Source organism: Daktulosphaira vitifoliae, unplaced genomic scaffold (genome assembly GCF_025091365.1).
Source record: "Daktulosphaira vitifoliae isolate Bord-2020 unplaced genomic scaffold, ASM2509136v1 Scaffold_3, whole genome shotgun sequence".
In the NCBI taxonomy this organism is placed as follows: Eukaryota; Metazoa; Arthropoda; class Insecta; order Hemiptera; family Phylloxeridae; genus Daktulosphaira; species Daktulosphaira vitifoliae.
In genome coordinates, this window is record NW_026099574.1 from 24,574,854 (window position 1) to 24,598,898 (window position 24,045).

Sequence of the window (24,045 nt, forward strand, 5' to 3'; positions counted from 1 at the left end):
AATTGCAATAAAGCGGTGTAACGTTATTAATGTTAATACTACAGATGCCAATGTCGACCATTTACGGGCAATTCGTTAAAGTCTCTGAAAAAGCCAACCGCTGCAGCTCCGTATCGTTTTACTATGATTGTCGCATGAATCATTTTGGCGCTAAAACTTCTAGAATATAAAAACTTATTGATGCTTTAAGGGTCCGTTCGAACCAACCCCGTAGGAAAATCGCAAATTTATTAATTCTCGCTTAATTGGTCACCAAGGTCTGTGATTGGAAGTGAATCGTATGGCTACTATTACCCGGTCAGCCGCATAATTGCTACCTATTTTGTTTTTTAAATGCAGTGACAAGTCGAGGCTACCCGAGCAGACGCCGCACAACAATCTCCGCGTGTTCAGAATTTTATTACAGTATATTTAAATTAAAGGACGTCTACATGAGTATTATCATACACAGCACTCCTCTCGTACGCAGACACATCGTAGGTGCATTCGCTATCGAGATCTGGTACAACAACCGGATTGTTATTGCCTACTCCGTCTGATATTCTGCTCATTGATCTATGTGACCTGTAACATTTGCCAAATACAGATAGAACAATGGGTATAAGATAACATGGTTAATATATCGAGACGTCTGATTTTTCTTTAAGAAACAATCAATAAGGAGATAAAGTTTCCATTATTTTAGTAAAAAAAGTTTGCATAGTACCACACCCCCGCCATAAAATATACACAATACTAAAGTAGTCCAAACATTATATTTTTAAAATATTTGATCAGTTAAATGAATTATCGTTCCATTATTACGACGTGATACTTACAATTGAATAGGTGATTAAGAATTTTTATGACAAAATATACTCACTTAACAGCACACATTTAAGCCGAAACAGCTAAATATTTTCTATAGTTTAATAGCGTGTTCAGAATTTTCCATTCCCCAATGCTCCGGGTCATTTAATATAATTACCTCGGAATAGTCGAAAAGAACACTACATAGAAAATTACGATACCTCAAAAAAAAAAAACTCCTGGGGCGATTACCCCCTGAGTATCCTGACGTTCTACATTAACATTCAATATTTAATAGAGCAAAATATAAAAATTCTCGTATTATTATTACGGTGCATTAGCGGCAGTAATAACATTGTGGAGGTCAGTCACATCTTGGAACCGGAAAGACGCTGAATTTAATATAAAAAAAACATGCAACAATAAACACTAGTTTGATTATTAGACTAACTTATTTCAATTACAATATACACACATTTCCCAAAGGCGGATCGTGTGAACCCAAAATCGGACGCTCCCGATAAAAACCTATTAACAACCATCCTCTTCCAATTGTCTCATTGAAGACCCACGCGTCTTCCATTAACGATATGATAACAGTAGCCACCTGTTAAATCCCTGCAGACTCACAAATACAAAGCAAACACGCGGTGGGGGGTAACGTTCACAATAAATTGTTATCGTTCGATCTTTATGTGATTCGATTGCAACTTAAAACGTGATCGTAATAACCCTCGATGCATTTTGACATAATTGTGCAACGGATTTGGTCAACTGGAAAATAGCAATAAACGATGACATATCGCATGTGTGTGCTTAAACCGCGTCCCCTGTCGAATGATACTTGCGATGATACACACAAAAAAAAATTAACTACAAGTGTAACACATCAGTTAAATATAGTTTATAATTTATTTATAATTAAATGAATATAGTTTCGATTTAGATCGAAATCGCTCATAACAACAATCGAAAGGGACGGGGAGACATAACAAAATGAATACAAATATAAATGACTTTGCACGATAAACACGAAGAGCAATAGTTTCTATTTTTGCCCCCGCCATGAAGATGCCCACGTATTATCTGTTCGGACATTGATAAAGTTTCAATAGAGGTCAGACCGAAAAACATCTCCCTCGCTGACGTACAAGTGCCATTAATTGTCGGCGTGAGGTTCTTTCCCGTGTCTAGATAAACTAAAACAATTGACGGTGCCCAACCAAAGTGTCGAACGCACGTGTTACGTAATGTTATGTGCACAAGACATTATGTGAATGCGCGACTCGCGTTTTAAGTGCGAATACAATTTTAATATTTTCGACGACCAGACGAAAATCGCTAAATAGTCAACACAGTTATGCGTTGAGCAAATGAATTGTTACCACAGGTAATAAAAAACACGCGAGAATGCCGAGCCCGTTGACCGGTCCACAGCGTTTCATACGTGGAGCGCATGTTGATCTTGCCGTGTTGACCATTTTAGGAGAGCCGCGCGACTGGTCCGTCGAGTGGGCGTTCAGGGTAACCGCGAGCAGAGCTGCACCGGCCGCATACAGGTCGCATCGGCTCTGCACAAGTGATCGGTTACCGTATGGGGCGGCAAGTTCGTGTCATCGTCGACGGACCGCTCTGTATAACAATACTCACATTTACAATAGCAGTAGTAGTAGTAGTAATGTATACAATATTGTGATTGCATCGGGCCGCCCGGGCGACTGATCGGTGGGGACGGTGAACTCTCGCCGAAGACTGTCGCCGCACGCACCGATCCGGACAGTACGCGAAATACGTTCGGCCGGACAGCGCGGCACACGCGACACAAGTGCACAGCACACGCACGTGATCGACTCGAGCCTTAATCAAAGGGAATCAGCCGAACTCGATCGGTTTGGAACAAGTTATTTTTTCGATAATTAAAAACAAATTGTATTTAACCGATTAATAGACCGTGCGTTACGCTGTTTTGTTTATATCTCGATATCACATTGTCCAGAGTCCATAGGAAAAAACGGGATTTACTTTGGCTGTTTGGTCAAATCTGTCTTCGGACGAAAAGTTTTGTAAAAAAGTTTGAAAAAGGTACGTAAAGGGAAATAATGTATATATTTCAGTTGGAATAAGATGCGACGAGACGTTTTAAACTCGCGTTCAGGGTTCAAATATCATTAGCCTGAACCGACCGGAAAAATCCCTCCCTAGATTTGTTGCTTATTTTATTTTCACCCTTCGAACGTTAGCGCGCTACAATCTCTTAAATCCCCGACAGTCGGAAGCTGTTATTTCTTGGATGCATACAAATGTTATAGCTTAGAGTGGATTTATAAGGTCCACGGCTTATCTGAATATTTCTAAAATATAACAAAATATACACGTTGTAATTACATATTAAACAAAACTCGACTATATGAAAAACACGAATTTCTCTTGTTCTAAGCGATTTAATTCTTGAAACAACACATATATAACATTATCATCTGATGACATTTCTCCAGATGTTTTAAAAATAAATCGTCCAAATGTTTGTCCTAACGAACACCACTCGTCAGTGTCATCTGTTGATGTGTATTCGTTTGCCCATTGTCATCTGTTTTCAAAATTCATTTCAGTTCTAATTGGTAATACAATTAAATTTGACAGGAACTCGAGGAAAATACTTTTTCATTTACTTTCTGTTATTGATTATACAGTATCAATAAATATTATATATTACATACAAATCCAGTGAGATAATCATGCATAATTTGTTATTTAAGAATGGATTCAAATATCAACATTTTAAAAGAATTAAAAAATAATAATAATTCTCAAGAAAGTTATAATAGTTTTAGTATTTTGATAAAGATTTTTTTATAAAATATAGCAAATACTAAATCACCTTTGACATTAGAAAGTGAAAAAATGGTCATAGTTTAATTTTATAAAAATACAAATAATTTTAAATAGCAATACTTATTTTAAATAAATTCTTTTTACCTTAATATAAATACATTTGCATTACTAGATATTTTTAATGTCTGTTCTGAAAGTGATTAACTAAAAGCTTAATAAAACTGCGGTGATTTACAACTTATTAAACGTTGGAATTATATATTTAAATGAATTCCACGACAGCTTGAAGTTAGTATGTAATTAGTAAATGACTAAAATGTCCCTAAATGACACCAACAATACTAGACAACCTGTTGTGCGGTTGGCTGCTGGGATTAATCATCTCAGGGTGGTAGTCTATACTTCCAACCGCACTAATATTGTGGTTATAAAGTAATTCTACTAATTCATTGTTTCGCAGAACAAAAAAATTCGTACAAGAGATAATATTTTAAGTAACCATAATAGAGTTACAATAAAAAATAAACAAAAAGAGTTCCGGAGTTGAGAAAAAATGACAATAAATATCAGATTATTGTGTTTAAATTTGATCGTACTTTAATAATGAAATTTTACACGTTACCTAAAAAATGTCTGACATTTTAATATTACAAACTAAATATAACAACAAAAAAACTCAAGACATTACATACAAATTAATTTCTTTTAATACAATAACTAAAAATATGAAAAATGTTATATGAAAACTCAAATTAGTAAGACGAAACGAAATTTAATTTTTCAAAGTTATTCTTTCCATTGTTTAGTGAATTATTATTACTACTTTGATAGCACATTTTTATAACGTTCATTGTTGAGATGTCGTACCCACGCCATGTACATTTCGGAAGTGGTATTTCCAGCGCTCACGCTAGTCCCGGACGGGTGTAGGTTGGTCATACAAAAACTTGCATAACACATACATTTTATTTTTAATATTCCTTTGTCATGAAGATTTTTTTGAGACTTTTTCTAGTTTCCATATCTTGTTCTTTCTAACACTATTCACCTACCAGTCATTGTTAATATAATTTTGGCAGTGGAAACGCGCGGGTCGGACAAAGCCTAAAGCTTTGTAACCGGAAAAACCAAGTCGTCTTAAACGATACATGAACGGAAAACCACACCAACGGAAAAGGACAATAATTGAAAAGATTTACGATTTCACTAACTTACCAAATTTATTTCAATTTAAAAGTAAACGAGAAATAAAAACTATCAGTATGGCAACACTCAATACTGCAATCTTATTTAATTACTGAGATGTAACGTTAAATTTGTAGTCTACAGCTGATATTTCTTAATTTTCTATCTAGTTGGCTCTTTTTCGTCGCCTATCCATTTCTCATTCGAAACTTTATTATTAAATAACTAATAAATGTACTACTGGCAAACTTCTCTTGTGGTAATAATTTAAAACGTTGGCGGATATTTGGATTACAACTAAGGTACTCTATCAAAAACTTTATTGCACATTTCTATAGTTTCTACTGAATGTTTCAAGATATTGAAATAAATAACTCGAGTGTTACAAACAAATATTACACTCAAAGTAAAGTATCACCTAGATCTATTTTATCTTTTTAAAAATGTTTACTAGATAAAATTTATAATGCGTCATTTTGGTGACCTAATCACGGAGGTTGTTAAAATCTAGACAATGAAAATTGAAGGCCACTTATTTTATCTTAACCCTGAGCTGTTTTATACTTATAACGGGTTTCTTCACAAAATATATGAATATATTGATTTTAAACACTTCAACAAAACTATGGAACAGTAAAAATGTTCACATGGTCATAATTGGATTTTTAAAAGAAGCTTTGTTAGTTATAGTTTAATAGATTGCATATACATAAAATGATTACATTTTCAATAAATATTTCATTATTATAATTTTAAATTAATAAAATATCGAAAAATATGACTGACTAGAGTACTTTAAAATGTAAAACATTCTTTGAAATGTGAATAATTCATTGTAAATATGATTCAATATAGAAAAATAAAGAAGAATTATAAACATAATATATATATTTTTTGAAATATTATCAAAAATAACTAAAAACTAAAACTTTCGAAATAGTCTCCAAACGAATAACAATAGTGATTACTATGTATAACATTTGTTTTTTTTTATTGAAAAATCAGAAAGCATAAAAATGACAGCGGCTGTCTCTATTGCCAACTCATTTTGAATCTAATAAATATACCGCTCTATTTAACTACCGGGTGTTTATTATTATAATGGTAATCTGATAAATATTGCAAAAATCGGGCTACAACAACAAAAAATAACAACTTTCCCCTCAGTGTTCCTCCGAATTACCACGTCAAGCCACATCGCAAATCTGTGTTATGCCGCCTGTGCCCTTGGATCATCCTACCTATATGACAATTATGATCGACGGATGACTTATTAGCATGCACAGTGTGCAGTATACGTTGGAGTTTTTTTGCCGAGGTATTCAACAGTAGTCTAAGACTCATTGGGTCGATCTTTTTCAACGACGTTTCAATGGACCAGTGAATCATAAATATTAGCGATTCGTCATTGGCGCGAATGACCTGTAACGTTAAACGTGTAAAGTATAATCTATTCATCATTAATATTTTATTCCATATAACACAATAACCTATCAATGAAATCCTTACCAATGCTTTTCATATTATGGTTGTTATAGATAGTGAAATATATTAATACATATTTTGTGTGGATGTATTTCATTAAAAATCTACAATTTATGATATCAAAACCGTTCAATAAAAGTATCACAAATTTTCATCAACTATACAAATTATGTCAAATAATAAACACATGTAAATCTGCAAAAATAATAAATACAATAAAATACATATTTCGAACGAATAGACATAACTTAATAATTGTACGAGGGTTTCTTACATATCTAATGCAATAATTGTAAACTTAAACAGAGTTATGTTCAATGATCGTCAGATATAATTATTAATTAATCCATTTTGCATGACAACTTTTACTATAGATTTAACTGAGAAAAATATATTAATTTGTTTAGACGCGGCAGAGGTGTTTTATTATGCTCATGTTGCTGTTAATACCCTTACTTATTTGACTTAAATAACCCCATTAAATGATTAAACTTCCTATACGAATATTCATGAAAATAGAGCAAAGCGGTAGTGACAATAATTAACTTTATTTACATTCAAATAGAAACACATTATCATTTTCGTCATTAAGATGTTAGTTGATCAAGTCGTATAAAACAAACACTACAATGCACATCCACTTACAATTGAGCTAATTCTGAATTTATCAAAAAATTAATAAATTTCAACTAAACATCATTAGCTCTACTTAAATATAGTTTTTTTAATTAATAATTTTAAGAAGCTATACAAAGTGATAGCAATAAATTGAAAAGCTGCCAGATATTACTAATACTCGAACAAAAATTAAAAGTATTGAGTACATAATATTCTGATGTTGGAAATTTTTAAACCTTAATTTTCAAGTTTAAAAATTTAATACTTGACATACGTAAACGTAATCAAACGCTTTTTTGTTATATTAAGTAATTAAAATATGAATACAATTTTTAAACCTTGCAATCTAGGTCAGTATGACTACCAATGTTGTGTATTGTATCATACTTTACAATGGTCAAAATCAAATACGCCCTTTTATGCACTTTCATTGGTGTATTTTGTGATTAATTCAACAGCCTAGAGTAGCTCAATCAACGCGTTGACAGGTCGACGATGCATACAGATACTTAGAATATAATTTATGTTATAAAATACAATGTATAAGTGTGTTTTATGATAACACCAGATACATAATGTCATGGGATTACATTGCAGAATGTGAAACGTTGAACTTTCACCCGTGACTTCTAAACAAATAAACCAGTGTGCGTATTGGCTAATATTTATTTTTAGTTTTTTTATTACCTCTGATCCAAATCCTTTTATTGTTGATAGATGTTTACTTACAGTGACCTTAGCTCACACATTCAGGAAACGACATATGCCTAGTAGGATCAAATGTTTATTAATTAACTATTCTCAAACTAAATTTCATTATTTTCGTATCTTGTCTAGTAGAGAAACACAATCGCAATTCTTTCATGCAACTATCCCATTGTAATATTTGTAATGCGTTTCCTTGAAAGTTTTTATGGTATTAAGATAATTAGATGATATATAATGTCAATTTTTTTTACATAATGTGATGTCCTTCGAGTTCAATAACTTTTATTCTTATAGTACTAACAGCTTAGAATTTGACTCGCGTTATTAAATAAGTTTTGCGTAAGGAATCTGACAAATTTACCTTAAACATTGAAAACAAACTCGAATTATATATTTTGTTACTAGAAGTTATGAGAAATTTTTCCATAAAATATAAATCAACTGATCTATGCTATATTTTTTAATTTAAAATTATAAATATGTCAAGCATAGACGTTTCAATTAGAACTGATTTTCCGCCTGGAAAAAAATACATTTAATTCTCATTTGTTTTATCCGGCGCATACCTTATGATTAGCATCTAATATACAATGGAAGTATCAACGTCGTAGTTAATGCGGACAGATTATTTTAATTTATCGTTCGATTTTAATGTCAACCAGATTGTCAGATTTCGCAATTCTTACCGTGTAGCATAGCACAGTCGTGAGAGTGGCAACATATTATTCTCGCTATTGATCACATTAATAAATCAGCTCTTTAAATATTTCACAATAACGTGAACACATTACTTGACTTTTTTCCTGTTGACTTTCTTCAACATTGTACCTAACCAAAATCAATGTTTAATATTTCAAATATCAGTGAATGGTTGTGACTGGATAGGTGTTATGAACTATAAATATTAGCACTTAAATTTAAATGTCAATCCCGACTCTTGATGGAAACTGGCTTCTATTCTAATTGATTGATTTGAAAGAATTCACTATTTAGTCAAATAGAATTTGTTGAATGCGTTTAATAGGCTAATCAGTTTTTTATTGATAGAACGCGTGTTTAATAAAGATTAAACTAAGTACGCCTACCTGTCTTCTTCAAACGTATACCAAAATAAACTGATTCAATCATCTAGCGACCTACGTGTGCGTACATACGTTTATGGAATTGTCATAACGGAGTTTTGATGGCAAACGGAGCACGTTTAACGAATGTCATCTGTGTTAGTGAAATAAATTATGCGTTTCTAAAACAGCAACAAGTTCCACTCTCTAGACGGATGGAGGATTCACTGTCACAGTTAAATGAATTTTTGATCGGTTATTATGATGAGATGAAATACCAGTCGATAATTATAGCGTTATTACATTATAATGGAGGTGTTTGTGACAGTAATATCTAATGGTATGATCTGATTCTACTTAGCAAACACTGTTTTCTATATTTTTGTTTATTTTGAAAGGTATTATTTGATCTAATACATTATATATTATTAATTATAAAATTATTACCGTTATAATGTCATCTACAACTACCAGAAAAGTCAACAATAGAAATCTTATGGTTTATATATCGATTTAAATATTTGCAATATCAGAAATAAAATTAAAGATTTTTAAAAAATTGTAGATATCTATCAAAATATTTAATTTTGAACACTGCATACTAATAGCCTTCAAAAGCTAACAAATGTGAAGTCAACAAAAATCCATTAGCCTTAAAATTAATTTTGTTTCGTTTAATAAATCTCTTTTGCTATGAGATCCGAACAAAAAATAGTACGAAATGTTAAATCTATCCTTATTACACTAAAATGGACATTTTATAAAATACCTAATCTTAATTAATCCACGTAGCGTAGTTTAAATCGGTTAAAAAAAATTAATAAGGTCCGACACGATTTTTATGGGACACATTTGGTTTAAAATTAATTAAATCGCCAAAGAGATATGTGTAAAATTCAACTGAAAGCACTAAGTTTTAAATCCACTATCCGGACATAACTAAATGACAGTATATATATATTTTTTTTTTTGTAAATATGTATACTTGACAGTTATACTTTCGAGTAATTCAGTAATCTGACCATTTAAATTGCCAATCGAAACATACTAACACAAAGCAATGAATACAAAATATTAGTCCTTGTCTTAATAAATGATAAATTTATTGCTTAATGTACACGTCTTGTTTTTTATGTGGGCATATAACTCTCGGTGTACAAATTTTAACATAGAAATCGATCACATTTCGTTTTATTATAAGATTCGTCGTTCTGGTAGGTAATAAATATTATGCAAATAATAAGTACCACCGGCGCCGGAGCATTATGACAATCGCAAATTCAATTATAACGACCTAATGGATATCCATACTGACATTTTCCGCCTGTTTGAAAGCTTCCCACATCATGACGCCGGGCCATGAAGATATAAAAAATAGAAGAACTTAAGGATAGAATCCATAATTGGGATTTGGACCTTAGGATAAAGTACGGTCACGAATACCAAAGTGCATTGCACCGATTCAAGTGACACCCACACAGACAAACGCACACGCGTAATAATCTATGGGCACGGACTGTAATCGGCATCAACCTCGAAAATCATCACACGGTAGAGCTTCTATGGTGTTATTGTATTAGCGTACATATACGGGTTTCTATACAGTGGATGCAAAAAAGTTTTTAGCGCCATTGTATAGACACATCGATTGTTTGAGTTCCGAGTAACATTATTGTTGATTTCCTTAGTGCTCTGTCTCACTCGCCGACTGTATGCACATGTGACGTGTTCATGACATACGTACGGAGATAATTGTAATGATAGCAATGATATTATTACAGTCGTTTTAAATAAACTGAGCAAATAAAATAGCGCAATGACCTTGTCGGCGGCGTTGGCCGCCAATTGTGCTTCTTGCAAGTTGTATTATATCCTCCTCCAGCCAGGGGCATGACGAAAACGTATTGTTACTATTAAAAAATCAATTCACTTCAGCAGTTGCCTACCGGTCAATTTCATCAACACTGGACCCCATGCTGAGTTTCCTACTTGAGTTGTAAACTTTACCGCAGTGAACATGCTGCAATTTCGCACGTGGTACAGAACTCTCCAGAATTAAATTCGTTTATGTATTTGTGCACACTTAGCAAACCAGTTTATCAGCTGAACCAAACGAATCGCTACAAGTACGGTTGTATTTTAATCAACCGTCGACACATAATTTCCATTGACCAAATAATTGACAATCAAATTGCAAATAACACACGTGACACATGTTAACATATTTCATTCGTCACGAGTAATACACGTATAAGTAAAGATAAGATCATAATATAAATAGATATTGACTTGATGTGTACCGAGAAATCACATTAGATCCGAAAGGAAATCGACGCAATGTACAAGTTATATTACAATGTACTTCATAATTTCAAAAGCAGAATGTTAAATTATAGATGTAATGAGTATGCACAAAAGATTCCTACCAAGTTTAGTACGCCAATGTAATACATTTATTAAATGTATCCTTAGGGGCTTCATACAATTGTTCAATATACTTCGCTTGTTGTGTTCATTGCCAAGATAACGTCTCTCAATTTCGTCAGTTCATTTAAAACATCAATTTATCACTAAAAAATACTAGAAATTCTTGTTTCATTTTCAAATTTAAAATATAACATTAACAATTTTTAAATGTTTTGTTGTTTTCAACGTCAAAGCTTTTTTGTTCATCTGATGAACTAGGAGACTAGTGACCCTTTATCATCATTTTGTAGATACTAAAATGTTATGTGAAAACACCGACGTGAATACTTATACATTATTACAGTTAAAATAAACACGGTAAACGTGAGTGATATATATTTGGTCATTAATAAAATATTAATGTTAATTATTATTTTTTGGAAACCAAAACGTTACTTGTTCATTTTGGTTATCTCATTTTTAATTATTCGTCATTAGTAATATGAAATTCTATTTTTATCAATGTGTTAATTAAAAATTTTGAAATTTAAGGATTAACCATTTGATAATTAAAAAAAAAATTATATTCATGTAAAATTTAATTTTTTTATTGTTAATGTTTGCTTAATGTATATATTTATTTCCAAAAGATGAAAATATTTGTTTAAAAAAAATTATACCCTCATTATAATAAATTACCTCAAATAATAATAATGCATTAAAACATGTAAAGTACCGTCGCAATAAAAGATTAAGTATATTATTTGAAAAGCTCTTAATTTATACAAAGCAATTGTACATTTACTCTAATTGGATATTAAACTTATATAGTTAATCAAAGATTGAAAATATACTATTCATTGTTAAAGATAAAGATGGAAATTCTTATAGTCTTATCGTCTACACGATACTCATAATTTATTGGTGGGACCAAATTAAATCTAATTGTTTAATTATTGTATATATATATATATTAGTTAACATAAATAATCAATATTTTCTGACATTACAAGCATTGCCTATGTATAATATACCCACATAATTACATTATTATAATTATATAAATAGTTTCACTTAAATGCAACAACTTTTACATTAATAACATTTCTTATGTATAATAATTACACTAAAAAAGTAGTCATTTTAACAGATGTCGCATATCTGACAAATTACTCATATTATTTTAAACTTAGAACAGCTTTTCAAAAACCCACAGCTCTTATACTAATTGTTTTAGATTCTTCGTACACTTTCTAAATATATTTACCTAAAACAATATTTACATAAAGAATAATTGTACTCGAGAGATGACTAATAAAAGTTGGTTACTCTCTAATGTTTGTCGACACGTCCAAAACCTATTTGTGATTTTTTCAATCTAAATTTATGCAAGCGTAGTTATGACAAATAAATTACAACTCATTTTGCACTACATATAATCTAACTGGTATTTATACATATAAACTCAAAGAATTCATTCATTAGAAATATTGTTCAAAAGATCTCATGTTGTAACTAGGAGACTAACTTCTAATTATTAATATATACAATTATCTAATTAATGTTAATTAGAACAACACTATTGCATAAAATTCACGGTTGGTAGACATTCTATGCTGTCATTTTCAATTAAGCTTTCTTTTTTTTTAATAAATATAAACATTTATTTCAAAACATACACATAACTAACTATTGTTACCAAATCGTTAATAGAACAACATTTTCTTTCAAAAATTAGGTGCAAGTTAAAAATGGAGGTTACTTTTTATTATAATAGAAACCCAATGTAATTCAATTTATTTTCTAATGTTTATAAAACACCTTTTTTTACAGTATCGATTTTAGTACTTACTTATTTTGATTAAACTTAAATTGTTTCAAAAAGAACAATAACATTTTTACGAGTTATAATAAATATTAGGTAAATATTTTCTCAACAAACTAATTGATATAACGGTTCTCAAAGTTGTTTGAATAGATATTAAATAAACATATTTATAATAAATATAATTTTTTTGTTTTTATTTCATATCATTATTTTATCTTAACAACTTTAATATGTATTTTAATTATTTTTTTATTATTATTATTTTCATAAGCAAAACTGTAAAAAAAATTAGTTCAATTTGATCAAACTGTAAATTACATTTTCAATATTTATTTAAACATACATTTTTTTCTTAAAAATCTAATTGTCTTTATTCAGATTTTAACTATTATTAAAATTTCTGGTCATTAGTCTTGTATTATCATTGAGGTTTAGTTTGATATTTTTAATTAAGGAATTCTATTTAAAACATATTATTTAAATTATTATTTCATTGTTACTACATTCGCAAGTATAAAGAGCTTGATTAATATCAGTTTACTTTGCTATTTCAAGTACGTTGAACATAAAAGATACCTATACCCGTATTGCATTTTGCTGTAATCAACGAAGCACAATAGCTTTTACATTTAAGCCGGAAATTCATTGCTCGTGACAGCGACTACTGGACACTATTCTTGCATTTAACATGTTAAATGACTCCTTCTAAAACATATACATACAAAAACAGATTGCGTTCCTCGTTTCATATAAATCTACAAATTATACGAGTACGTTTCTAAACAAAACTTAACATCTTTAACTAATTAATCAGTTTATGTTGGCATAATACTTAATAATACGTTTATACAAAATTAATTGTGTCCGATTGATATAATCGGACACAATTAATTTTGTATAAATGTTTATTTTAATTATAGGTTGATAATTAATTAATAAATGTATATTAATTGATTCTAAATTATTTTTAATTAAATAGAGAGCATTGTAATTAATGATGTAACAAACTAATTTTCTCGGTAAAGTGAATATTCTTAAGAATATTTTTCTGTGGATTATTATGGGGAAATTTATTCTTTAAAAAAATATAACTAAATAATTTCTTTGAGAATATTTAATCATACTTGAAAATTAGTTGAAATAATCAATATTTATCAAAAATTTACGATAGAAAAATAATTATCTTTTAACTTTGGCAATAGACGCATAATAACAAAAATATAAAAAATTCTTCAAAGAACATTTGAGTAAAAAAATTATTTTATAGCTTTTAAAATGGCTTCTCAATTTTTTATAAGTGTTTGTAAAATTGAAAACATAAAATTAGATAAACTTCTATTCTTATACTTTACAATAATGTAAAATATAACAAAAGCAAGTTAAAAGAATTTTGTCGTGTTTTGAGAATATTCTCAAGACACATTCCCGAGATTATTTTTAAAAAAAAGATTACTACCATTATTTTACATCACTAGTTATTATACCCATGTAAAATGTGTTATCACCATTGCTAATTCCAAAATAAATTTTTAAGTAATAAAAACAAAAATGTATGAATTGCTTAGAATTATTAAACGACTTTAAAATAGTAAAAAAAAATGGAAAATCTTTGTTTATTTTTTAAAATCCTAATTAGGTTAGTCAATAGTTTCGACGTGGTATGCTGATTAATGAATAATGATACTGTAATGAAATTCAAAAATGATTGTACTCTTAAATTCTATTAATAAAGTTCAACAAAAATAATTTAGAATAATTGTGATGTATTCTTTTGAAGTTGATATAACGCTTTGATAAAATAAAGTACATCTATGCTCTAAAGAGTCATCGGATTGCATTGACGACTAAGAAACGGTACGCCAACAGGAACAATTATTGTCATACTGTTTTTTACGGTCGATAGTTTTTTTTCGCTATAATTAAAACAATAGTTAACGAGTTTACGTTTATTTCGCAGCTTTTACGTTTACCTGTAATTTTTTACGTGCCGGCGGGTGTGGATTTCGTGTGACTACATCAATCATTGTGCCGAGAACACGTGACACACTTTGACTTTTATACCGTCCGATTTTGTATCCGTTAAACAACATTGCGCAATCAATCCTACTTATCCGGAGATTCGTTGTGCTGAAAGCCGCGCGTAGTGGGCCCAGCTGACGTACATTACTAATATTATGAACTGTGATTAATAATATGAATGTTGGATGTCCTAAAGGATTGTTTATTGAACTCCGAATGTAAAATAAACGGATGAGATTAATTTCAGGTACGCGCTGTACAAAAACCGTACCGAAGTAGGATTCTTTTTTTTTTGGACTCGACTGAATCGACGTCACCTACGCTTCACATATGATGTTACAAAACTATTAATTCATAACGATTATTATGAGCATATGTTATCAACTGAGATCTGCGTTGGTTGACCATTGGTAATGGTTGACACTCTATACTCATATTTATTCAAAAATAAATATTAACTCGTTGATGACTATTTAGATTTGAAAAAAAGATTATTTATAGAGGAACATTAATAGAAGCATAAAAAATATTTGATGCTTGGAATATACACTTCAACTTGATGATAAATTAAGCCGAATTATTTAAATTTTACTCGGTTTTTCAAATATTAGACTAAATATATTTGCTTGATATAAAAGTACCTTTTATCCACTAACATATAGCTATTTTTTATTTATATTCGTATTTTCGCAGAAATTTTATTTTACATCTAAAAAAAGGGGGGGAAAATTCTTTAAAAATGTATGTAATACAAAATTTTACGTGGCTTTTGTCATTAGAAGTGACAGCCATAGATGTCCATAAAGACAATTAAATTTGTACACATGTACTAGTTTTTCTATTTCAATCTTGATATTACAAAGATCTAAAAACGCTACGAGTTCTAAGAAAGCTGTCCACCAAGAAATAAACGTCCTGTTATAATTCAGAAAACGTAGCTTTATATAATGTACCAGGGCATTAATTTAATGTAATTGTAAATTATAAGTTATAATTGAGTAAAACATGGCTGTTGACTTTCATGAATCCGAATACAGCGGAATTATAGTAATAATATTATATATCCATGTACGCGCAATAAATCTAATATCCATCGCATAATCTTATTACGGACCAAGTCATCGTCGGAAACGCATTTCCGCATAATTCTCTTGTAAGTGAAACGAACCATATAAAGTGATCGGTAATCATTGCCTATGATTACTGATTGCCTTCAACTTCAAATTACATGACATAATTTAATGTATTCGAAATAAATAACATATTGAATATAAACATAAGTTTACAAATTTATTATTTATAAATCCGACTTACTTTTTCGGATGAATTGGACAAAGCTCTTTTTATTTTATCACGAGTGTCATCAGTTTTCATATTTTATTGTTAAACTACTGAAGTGTAGTTCAACAACAAGATAAAGCCAAACTGTGATCTTTTATTTGTTTACTTTGATAGCTAGCAAATAAAAATAGAGTTAAAGTTGATTTTTGTGCTTTGTTTTCCCCTCTAAATTGTCAAAAACACATTTTCCAGGGATGGAACATTGCAGAAAATATCTTGAATTACGACAATAAGAATACACAAAAATATTAGTTTGATCAAATAAATTTCCAAGAATTTTTTATTTAAATTAAAAAAGTTGATAATTAAGTTATTTTCAAAGTTTTTAATGTCAAATTTCAATAACAGTAAATATTGTTTCTACGTCAGTAATAATTATCTAACAAATTTTCCTTTTCCTTTAATAACGTCCGAACAAATTATTTTCAAACAAAATTGATCGAATATAATCAAATAAAATTTACTTTCCTTAAATAGGTAAAGTTATAAATGAAAACTTTACAAACTATAAACAACGACAGATTGACAGTTTCTGTTTTTAAAGACTAATTTATTTTCATATTATTCGACTGTGATTTAATTAAGTATATACCAACATTAGAAATCACCTGGGAACAGGTTTTTCTTTATGTCATATTATATTAGTATCGTTTTTTGTTGTTTGAGCTATCATTAAGTATACACTTGGTATCAAAGTATAAAAAATTAATTTTAAAAATGTTTGCCAAAACCTAAGAATTACTACCTCATTTTAAAACAGACCTAAGTAAATAATCCAGTTGGAAAGTTTGTTTCCGTAATAATTCCAAAATTTTTATAATAAAATCTATTCCTTAGATTGAATACAATAGACAATAATCCACCGATCGCAAATACTTCAGATGGTATTTTGCTTACGTTTGATGTATGTGCAGGCTTTTACTATACGCGGGTGTGAAGTAAAAAAGAGATAATTTTTTAGGTGGTAATTCATAAGGTATTTGTTCACGTGTACTTTATACCGTTCATTTGGCGAACAATATATTACAATATATAGATATCGGATCGCGTGCTATTACATTTTAAATCTTCGTCTGCTTTGTACATCAAGTTTTTTTTGAAGATCTGCTTCGTGTCGGTCAGCCCAAAACGAATTATAGTGACTAGACACGACTGCGATGCCATTGCCTTGTACGTTATGTATGTACTGTAAAGCACATCTAATATTATTGTTGGAACATCGAAAATTTCTATTGCGATGGTAACGGTACACAAAAACGATTTTTCGGTGCAATTGGAAGAGCAGACCATACAAGATGACCTTTTCCTCGTCTCTCGGTGAAAGTTACATTTATAATAATAAACGATAAATGTCCTGTTTTGCCGAACAACGTTGTTACGGTCGATTTTATTTTTGCTATTATTATTCGGACGTTCGCGAGAAAGTCGCAAAGACCAGTTTTTTTATCCGGCTATCAATACTAGACTATACCAATTGCTGCAGATGGCGTCGGGTTAATAACGCGTGCAATCGTCCCGGGCTGAAGAAGGAAATCGCCATAATTACCGGTATTTTTTTGTAGAGTTTATGGGCTGGCGTTCTAAAAAATTACTGACTCTCGCCCACGAACGAATTCCAAGACCATGCGATCGATACAAACAGCGACTGTAAAAACTGATCTGAAGACATTTCATAAATTTGGCATTTGCAAGGCGTAGACGCTATCTGACTCAAGATTTCGAACGACTTTGACTAACTTATAATGGCGTACTAAGATTTTAAAAGCATTAGGTGTTAAGGCGATGATCGTTAGCCGTTCATAATAAACAGGGGGAACCGTGTTATGGGTATATACGGTGGGCTTATACGCGAATGTGTACGTAACGAGGAAAAATTGATTGCCGAGATACACAATGGTTTTGCGAACAATATATAATAATAATAATATAGTGTGGATCAAGCGTACGTTATACCGAAGTATTATATTTTCTGATTGGATATTCTCAGCGGGAACTTGTAATGGATACGTGCGTTCCATTAACAATAAACGGAAACACCTTCTGTTCGGGTGCAAAATTATGTGAAGTTTGTGTTTCAGCTAACACCAATTTCCCTAGCCTGTTAAATTAAGAGAGAATAATCACGTTACTAATCAATGTCACATCTTTACGAGATTAAATCGTATTTTTTCACAAATCTCCATCCCAACAATAGAAAACTCTAAATCGAATCCTTAAATTAAATTTATTTTAAAATAACTTCAATTAAATACATTGAATACGCACATATTAAAGACTTTACATAAATTATTTATATTGATTTAATAATAACGTTATATTATTGTAATAAAAATAATAAATTTTATCTAACGAAAAATTAATTAAATATCTCATCGAGTGTGTAAAACAGTGTGAACACGCAATAACTAATTTACCTAATTTGTATAATTTATACAACATTGATTTAAAGTAAATATTTATTTAACATTAACATTGCTGTTTTTCATTTTTCAATATTCATTTTTAAAAATCCAGTGGGTTAAATCCAAAGAAAAAGATACATTTAAGAAAAAGTAAAGAATTATCTTATTATCGTAAGAATAAAGGAAAATAACATGAAACTTAATCTGAATATCAATTAATTTGTCCCGATTATGATTTATAAAAACCAATAAATTTTTTGTATTTAATATCTTGTGCAAATTTCTGTATTTATCTTTATTTGCCAAATATTCATCATTAGTATGATTTCTTCCCTTAAACAATAATTTTGTCTCTAATTTTCTAGCCATTTAAATTAAAATTTATTTTATTATACACTTTGTACTTACAATACTCATTGTACAGAATTATAAATAATTCAGAAGTACCTATTTTTCCTATAGACACTGATCTGCTATGATTTTTTCTATAAAGTAAAATAAAACCAAATAACGAACATTAATTATTTATCATTTAAATTAACAAATAAAGAAAAAAATTATTATACTTCAACTTTTTTAAAAAAATTTTCATTATATTTTTTATATAAATGGATTATCAATTTAGTACACTATACAATTTAAAAGCATATAATTTAATTGTAACTATACGACTAAAATTCTGTCATTTAAAATAATTTGAGTGTACAAGCTTAACTAATAGCATTATAAATTCAATAGCGCTAGTTGACATGATATGACGAGCAAAATGTAAAATATAATTCGATTGTTCACTAAATGATTATGTCGTGATTTAAATATAAATTTACAATAAAATTAACAAGTCATTATATTTCATTTCATTTATGTCGCATCACCAACATATTTTTAATGATTAATTTAAACATATAACAATGTAGGTGATATCTACAAAATATGTATGTTTTTGCAATGATAACACCAACCAAAAAGTCACAAAGATAAACGTCGCTGTATACATAATAGATTGCACTTTAAAACTCGTGTAACATAATATTACGACTCACTTTTTATTTCACGTGTACTTGAAAACTGAAACTCAATGGGTATCCCGAAGTTGTTCACACCCATTAAGAAAATTCATAAAAAATCACGACTTTTTAACGCTGAGCAATTTTTATTTTCTACACTTTTTGTAGAATGCTTTTAAATTTCCACTAGAGATCAATTCTGCCATTTTGTGATTCGTAAGTAATTTTTAATGTGATGCAGGCGCATATAATGCCCGTCACACAAGGAGTGTCGATCAATAATAACAATTGTATTGATAATTATTCTCGCTGAGTACAATCATCTATTAGTAACTTTAAATATGCATCAGCGATGTTATTATGATCGACAAACGTGCACACGTTAATTATTATTGTTATTGTATGTGTTAGTTCGCCTCATTACCCTTGAAGGCAGGTGTCATACAATCAATCTAATATCTAGTGATGGCCAAAGAGGGGGCAAAAGGGAAAACTTGAAAAAAGTTATAAATTAATTACACTAGTCGTGATAATTGTAGTTACAATTAGATAATTGCAACTACCGGGTGTCGATTGACAAAGTTAACCCCTTGACATTGGCCTAGCCGTATAAGGCCTAGCACGAATGAGTATTTCAATCCAAAAAAATGTTAACAGTTTATAATCACAAAAACGTGAGAACCTAAAAAAATTAACAAGGTCATAACGTTAGTTCCTTTTTACGTCATTTATCGACATAGGGTACAATCTTTTAAGTCTTTATTATTATTATTTATTATTTGTGTAAATATGTTTGGCCTATAAATCTGCACGACCGAAAAAATTGAAACAAAGCCAATTACAGTGATATCCTGTGCTGTCACGTCTACTTTGTTTGTTATGGTTTATTATTGTCGATGAGATCAATAACAAAACCTTACATGTGTATACCTTACGCAAACCAATGATTCGTTCAACATTATGCAAAAAAACATTTCTATTGTTTTCAAAATCAGCTTGAAAAAAGCTTAAAATAGTATACCTGTAACTGAAATGTTTAAAATGATAATCAAAATATTAATCTCACAAATATTTTTTTTCATTAAAATAAATTATTTTTTATTTTACAAAAAATTTGATAACAATCACTTTACAATTAATAACACTCATAGGTTTTTTTTGATATTTCGTAAATATCAACTTTAAAAATTATAAATACTGCTGGTCCCGTGAAATACTCTCTTGATAAAACTTGTTAAATAGTTAAATAAATGTGTTAGCAATTTAAACATTACATATATGACCTGATTTTAAATAATAATACACTTTTTTCTAGTCTTGTCTGAAGTAAATGTTAGTCTTTTGTTGTTTATTTTCTACGAGAGTCATTATAAATAATATTTCTCTGTAACTTTTCTTCAATTACAAAAGAACTAATGCACTACATCAACAATTGCAATAATTATCAACATATCATAGGTAACTATTATTTCTTATTCAACAATATGTAAACATTTAATCGATTTATTTTCTTTTCATAAAAATATAAAGTCACTAATGTTGACATTTCTTCAAGTTACATCATAAAATGTGAAACATGTACATAAAACATGAGTAATTTGATATTGTAGAAGTTGATTGATTTTTACAATCTATTCTCGTTTAATTTTTAGTTTCTAACATTTTTTTACACATTTTTTTTTTAAATCTTTACTTTACTTAAATTTTCCATAAAATTATATAATAAAAACATTTTAGATATTAACTCTTTACTTTAAATTTAAAATAAATGTGATTTTTTAATTGTTTCTTTCGATTTGTTATATGTTATACATTGTGAAAGAAATTATATGTCTATTACAATTTACTAGCAGACTTATGGTAAAATTTAATTTTTTTTTTATCTATATTAAACAGTAATAATAAATACGATAATTGAAAAAAGCGTTAAGTATCATAATTTACTAAAAAATTATAATACAAACATTGTTAAGACTATAAATTATGCCAAAAATATTTCAAGTTACATTTTGATCCATGCGTCGTATAGATACAGTTTTAAAATTTATATGATGTGTTCAAAATTACAAAAATATTTTTTTTTACTAAATAACCTAACTATTAAATCATTAATACACTCAGACAGTCATTAATTCGGTCGTCAAAACATCTATTTAGCTATATAGCTAAAAATATTATTAAAGGTACCTGTGATGAACTTCGTCTGATTTGATCATTTTCGCATTCGAGAATTATTATTAAGACGTGGTATACATTTATTTTAATGATATTATTATCGATTTCAAAACACTTCAAATACGCAATGCGTATCATGAAGTAACACTTAAAACAAATTTTCTTTCTCAAGTCAAAAATACTTTCGCCTTATGCAAACCGGAAAAACGAAAATTACACTGGTAATATTTGTAATGGCAATTAAACTGTGTTTTTTTTTTAAATACGATTTTCATAATGAACTCTCAGCGATGACTGATAAACATACTAGTTGACACAACATAATTTGGTTCAATAATTAATATATACCTTACTGAAATTCATATCATAGAATACTTGTCATATAACCTATTCCTTGTTTAATTAAAATTTCAATGAATTTTTATGTAAACACATGTCATAAAATTAATTCTATTAATTAAAGATTTTTTTTTCTTTATTACAATTTATGTACAAAAATTTATAAACAAATCATCGTAAATTGAACAGAGATTCATACAATTTTATTTAAAAGTAGACTTAAATTTAATATTATTAATGTTAATTTGTTTTTTAAATAGCTGTTACGTTTATATTTCCATTTTCAACACAAATTAAAGCTTGTCTTTCTAAAATCTTAATGACATTATAGAACTAAATTGTTTGAATAAAAACTACTTCCAGTAAAAATCCGATTTAAATTCAACATATTTTTTCCTTATAAAGTGCCTTTACTAGTTATTGTGCGAAATTATGCATTACAACTGTTCTACTTAAAATATATAAAATTGGAAAAATTTAAATATACATATTATAATATTTATATTGAACTTCTAATTAGAATTTCAGATTTCTACATTATTGTTTTATTTTTAGACTTTTTGAATATATAATTTATTTTTATTATTTAAAATATTATTATTAAATATACAAACTCAAATAACAACGCAATAAACAAGATTTCATAGAAAAAGTGGCACAAATTTTAAAAAAACATGATTTTATACACGGTCTTTGTGAAATGAGAGTTATTTAAATCAATGAATGCAAAAATAAACAAATAGTATTCAATTATTTTGTTAGAAATAGCTTAATTATTTTAAAGAAAATGAATGCATATAAAAATTTTAATGTGTTCTTTTTTATATTAAATAATTAAAAATAAATAATTTTTAAATATTTCACTATTGAAACATTTTAACTATTTTGAAATACTAAAAATTAGTTGCTAAAAAAATGATTTAATTTTTTTGTACATTTTTTCATTACACAAAATTAACTTAAAATAATATACATTCTTCATTATATTAAATAGTAAATTAAATTATTAGAATGCACATTAGATATTAGGCTATATACAAAAAATGTTACAATTTTAGCCCACAAATAATTACGTTGGTTATGCTTTATATTACTTAATTCGTCTAAAGTATTTTGATTTATTTTATTTTGACAAAAACTAGTTGTTTATTTTGTGTCGATAGAAAATGTATTTAATTTTCTGAATAGTAACGATAAATCTTCATTGATAAAAAATGATTCAATGAGAAGCAATATCATTCTTTGAAATGCATCAAAGTGATTGCTCTCAATCGTTGGGAATCCTTGAAAATAAACATTAACATCTATCACGAGCACCATTCACGAAGTATCAATTTATAGATTATTTCAACATCATATTCATGATTAGGTTTCAGGACAAACAAAAGAAAAAAATGTTGATAGTAAAATACGTGAGGAAACATTCAGCTTGGAATGCAATTGATTAGGACCAGACCATAATTTTATGTATTAAATCGACGTGTAAATTGCATGACAGGTACCGTGTATTGCAAATGTGAATATCTCAAACATTAGATCGACAATAAAAATAACCAACAACTAATTGTATGATAAGATAGAAAAAATCACGAAGCATGTATAAAAAATAATTTAAAAAAACCTAGTCCGGTAATGACTGGCTTCGTACTACCAAATACGGAAACTAGAATTTTCTTGTGCACGTTCTTAACGTAATATTTATCGCATAATAATCAGTTCTACATATTCACCATAAATCGAAAATATATAACAATAAAAAACGCCAGGGAGTGTATAGACCAAAAAAAATGTCGTTTCTGCGCTTTGTAGAACCGACAAGAGCTTCCAGTCTGTTATTATAAAAGAAGAGC

At 29.0% G+C, this 24,045-nt stretch overlaps 1 protein-coding gene and 1 long non-coding RNA gene across 3 annotated transcripts in view; one reads left to right on the top strand and one right to left on the bottom strand.

Annotated features, from left to right (window-relative positions):
* Positions 1-2,451: 2,451 nt before the first annotated feature.
* The window catches only part of LOC126902204 (uncharacterized), a 39,015-nt gene continuing 17,421 nt past the window's right edge, over positions 2,452-24,045 (top strand). The window contains exon 1 of one of the 2 annotated variants that reach the window (XM_050679237.1): positions 2,452-2,871. The gene's annotated coding sequence lies outside the window, so the exon portion shown is untranslated. The remainder of the gene's footprint in view (positions 2,872-24,045) is intronic. The other variant, XM_050679238.1, reaches the window with a different exon arrangement.
* On the bottom strand, positions 5,780-19,338 carry LOC126902215 (uncharacterized). Its single transcript, XR_007703174.1, has 4 exons — positions 19,241-19,338; positions 19,083-19,159; positions 6,316-6,486; positions 5,780-6,228 (listed from the first exon to the last, which is right to left on the bottom strand). It is a non-coding gene; the product is annotated as an uncharacterized LOC126902215 (long non-coding RNA).